We start from the raw sequence: 4,675 nt of genomic DNA on the forward strand, positions 1-4,675 counted from the left end.
GCTTGGACAGAGAAGAACCACTGACATCTGTTTCTTTTTCTGAGATACGGTACCCTGGACTGGGTAGAGGGGGAAGGAAGGACTGTGCATTGTGGGTATTCTAAAGGACTTTGGGATCTCAATGGGATGAAGGGATGAAGGAAATATTCTCTATCCAATTATATTGTTAGCTTTTTGCCACTCAGGTCCTATCCATTGATATTTCTAGCTTGCTGCACACTCAGTCTAAGAATTGCCCCCATGGCTATCTTGGCCAATGGGGGAGACTCCCTGGCATTCTGACTGTATTATAGTCACACTAAGATTTCTAAGATAAAAAAGGATACCTGAGTAGTTATGAATCACCATTTGTGTATATATATGTAATATATATATGTAATATATATAACAAATATATCTACTCAGAATAACCATAGATATGGCTAATCCCTATGAAGAGGATCAAAAGTTTATCAAAAAGCACTTCATAAAAAGAACATTGTATAATGAAAAGAACAATATCCTGATTTGTGGCATTTTTTGAGAGTGGAAGATTATACTGGGACAACATAGTAAACTGGGACTGCCTCCTCAAATAAAAATGTACGTTCTCACCCTATTTTTGGTAATCACAACTCACAACAAACAACATATCTTATGAAGATATTTTATTATTGCATGCCTCAATACGAGCTGATGATTGCATACAAAACAGCAATTCAGTACAAAGCAATTCTATATGAGGTTAATACAATGATTGGTATAACTTTCAGCTGACCTATTTGAATGGTCAGCATAGAAGGTATGCATGCAAATTTTAGAGCATAGCAGAGCAGGATAACAAACTCAAATAGGTTTAGTGGTGAGGAAATTAATTTAAGAGTGTCAAGTGGCCAGGTGCAGGATAATAGGAAATGGTGAATAAATAAAACATTTTTAAATGATGTTCTGGAAAACAAAATCTATCTATAGTTGAATTTGGTTTCTAACTAAGTCCCTGAGAGTTGGAAATAATAGCATATCCATATAGGATACTTATTAGATGTCTATGTAATCTGCATTAAACATTCAATAGACATTTAAAACATTTACCAGGCCTTCATGTTTTCAGCATGTTTGTGTTTGTCACCATGTTGAAAATGCTTAGGAAGTTTTCCAATTCAATTTGAATAACAATTTCTGAATTAATTCTCACCTTTTATAAGTAGCTCATTCTTTTGAACAATAATCATTACTCAGGTTTTCCTTTGACTCTGATTTTTGGAGAGGTGCTTTTTCTTGGTCTTTTACTATGAAAGAGCTGCTAAAAAATAGCTTATCCAATCAGAGGATATATTATGAAAAGCATAAGATATGAAACAAGGGAACTGACCATTGAAGGGAGACATCATCCTGTTTGCATTGTGCTGGTCAGACTCCATCTGGTGCAGCTCAGTGTGGGTGTCTCTGTTACTAAAGAGAGACACTGACAAAGTATAGGGCCCCAAATGGCAGTGCTGCCATTTCCTATGATTTCCAGGTTTCTCTGCTTTTAAAGGGAAATTTTCAGGTTCCTGCACCTCGATCCCTCCCCCATACCCCTTATCAACTCTCAAAAGTTGACTTGGCTTCAGTGACATCATCCAACAATTCCAGTCCTCTCTCCCCTCTAGATGCACCCATGTCCACATAGTTCTCATTGATGGAAGAGATATACTTCTCCTTCCTGCTCAAGACACATTGCTCCACAAAATGTCACCTCTTCTGTCTTCTCAGGATCCTGTTTCATTATTTATTTATATCTATTCTACATCTTCAACTCTCTCTTTCCCCAGGCTCTTTTCTGTGGACAAAGAAAAAGGTCAACTCTCCTGGATCTTTAAATACACCAAACCTACCCTTTCCTACCCTTTCTAGCTTCTACACTACCTTTTCTCCACTCTTTACAGCTTCTGAAGAGGAAGCCTCCAGGCATATCTCCCTCACCCATTTCCTATCTTGACTGGACAATCTCTGGGGATCTAGATTCCAGACCCTTCACCACTATGAAACAGCTCTTGCCCAATGACTTCCTTGTTGCTTAAAACAAGGAACAATTTTATTATTGGAGCATTTGTGACTCCTGATTTATAATTCCTCTTAGTTCCTGGATTAGTGCTATTTCTTGATTTTCCTCTAACATGTCTGGACATTCATTCTTAATCAGCAGTATGAGCTCTTTGATCGCTCCTTAATGTTGGCCCTCTATACATATACATGGTAGCTTCAATTAAGACCTGTCCACAAATCCCAAATCAGCAGCCCTAGACCAGGTATAAACTCCTGATATGAACATTCAAGTGCCTAGCCTTTCTCAAGCTCAACATGTCTACAGTTGAACTTACTTGCCCCTGTACATTCTCTCTGTACGAAAGTCATCACCTTTCTTTCACTCATTCATGGTAGTCATTTAAGAATTATCTATGACACCTCTTCTTCTTTCCTCCTACATCCACATTTTTTGTCATTAAGCTCTAATTCTCTCTTGAATCAGTTCTCTTCTCCCCTATATCACTGCCTTACTTAGGACATTCCCCAACAGTAACACAGCAATAGCATCCTACCAGGTTTTCCTACCTTCTCTCTTGTCCACTGTTTCTGTACTACTGCCAGAGTGATTTTACCAAGTTGAAAGTTTAATTGTACAGCATGATTTTGATAGTTCCTCATCACCTTCATGACACACCTTTAATTACTTAGCATGGCATCCAATGCCATTCATATTTTAGCTTTGCTGAAAGTAATCAGTTTGAACAACTGAACTACCCTGAATGCACCATGCTTTCTCACCTCTTTTCCCGAGTTAGGAGTGCCCTTTTTAACCCCACTATTTTGTCCTGTGCCACTGACTTCAGATGCATCTTCCTGCAGGGTATTTTTCTAGCCTCTCTAGCAAGATTAGGTATTTCACTGGTATAGTCCCATAGCACTCTGTTTACTTCTTTTAGGGCATTCACATAAATCTGCAACTGCTAATTTATGAACCAGGATCCTTCTTTAAATAGAGGGATATAATAATAGCTAGAACTTGTTGAAAGCTGTGTATCAGGCCTTGTATTAAGTGCTTTGCATACATTATTCATGTAATCCTCACAATTCTAGGAAGTAGGTACTAATGCTACCCTTGATTCCCAGGGGAAGAAATCAAACTTAGAGAGGTTAAACAACTTCCTTAATGTTGCAGAATTATATCCTGATCTTTTTGAGGGCAAGGATCATGTACTTATTGTGTATGCAGAGAACTTGATGGTTCTGCAACTGATGTTTATGAGTTAAATAACTGAAGAAGACAAAACTTGGACCAATGAATATAAATAAAGGAGCATTTTAGTTTACTACATAAAGGACTTTATATTAGCTAGGACTAGCCAATGGAAAGGATCATTCAAAAGATAGTTACACATGGCACTTATCACACTGAAGAGTACTGTACACTTGCATTTTCCTCCTTGTAAGGGCTATATCATACTCTGTTTTCATTCCAATCTAGCCAACAACTAGAGATGCTCAGCAGATGTTTGTTGAATGAATTGAATTGAATTGAAAGGCCCTGAAAACTAAAAAGTGGTTATTTATCCTTAATACAGTCCACTGGAAATTTAAATCCCATTGTTCTTTAATTCTTCCCACTATTTTGCATTTTCTTTCCCAGGAGCTTTGAGAGTGAAGAGAGGACAAGAAAAAAACAACTTCATTTGTTGTTTGTAAAACTCCACCAGGCTATAGGCCCTGTGAAGGCTGGAACGTATCTTTTATTGGCATATCTTCAGCCTAGGACATAAGAGCTGTTTAATAAATGTTTGTTGGACAAACACCGCCCCCCCACATGTGCTTTTTACTACTAGATGGGTATTATGGAATCATATGCTATATAAGAAATTTCTGCATTAGATGGGACATTGGACCAGACCACTATTGGTATACTGGAAAGCTAAGTTATATATTTTGGATTCCGAAAGTGAGATAAATAGAGAAGGGGAGAGATGAAAAAAACCACTACATCACCATCATCATTTCCAAGTCTAAGGCAAGATTCAGAGGAGTACAATTCTCCTCAATGATCCACAGATAGGCATATTTTAAATATGGATATTTATGGATAATAATGGATAATATGGATAATAATATGGATAATCCTCCTGATACCAAGGGTGTGGCTTTGATTCCCAGTCGGGACACAAAAGAGAATCAGCCAATGAATGCATAAATAACTGGAACAACAAATCAATGCTTCTCTCTCCCTTCCTCTCTCTCTCAAAATCAATAAATAAAATTTAGGAAAACAATAATAAAATCAAATCAAAACTGGAGCTAGCAAGATCCAGAACTTCCTGTTTTAGTTTTGAACTATTCTTGTATATTTAAATATTTACTATTGTTAGAATTATCATAAATTACAATAATTACAAAAGAAAACATTTAAGCTCTAGGGTTTGATCATATTGAAAGAAATATGAATTTGTTCACTTTACACAAGAAGCATGAGGAATATCCAAATGTTTAATATAACATTTCCTTTTAAATGTAATAAATGATCATGCTGGAAAAATAATTATTTTATAGTGCTGGGTCTCAGGGAACATTAATCTAATGTCAAATAAAACAATTTTGAATTTTTAGGGCTGATTTAATCATCTAGGAGTGACTGAATGAAATCTCATACATGATTGTGCCTGGC

The 4,675-nt window shown here is 36.7% G+C and overlaps 1 long non-coding RNA gene across 1 annotated transcript; it reads right to left on the bottom strand.

Annotated features, from left to right (window-relative positions):
* Window positions 1-632: 632 nt before the first annotated feature.
* On the bottom strand, window positions 633-4,072 carry LOC118997433 (uncharacterized). The gene is made up of 2 exons (XR_005068665.1): window positions 4,003-4,072; window positions 633-3,768 (listed from the first exon to the last, which is right to left on the bottom strand). It is a non-coding gene; the product is annotated as an uncharacterized LOC118997433 (long non-coding RNA).
* Between the last annotated feature and the right edge of the window lie 603 nt (window positions 4,073-4,675).

This window comes from Sturnira hondurensis, unplaced genomic scaffold, assembly GCF_014824575.4.
Source record: "Sturnira hondurensis isolate 20B ecotype Veracruz unplaced genomic scaffold, ASM1482457v3 Scaffold0013190, whole genome shotgun sequence".
In the NCBI taxonomy this organism is placed as follows: Eukaryota; Metazoa; Chordata; class Mammalia; order Chiroptera; family Phyllostomidae; genus Sturnira; species Sturnira hondurensis.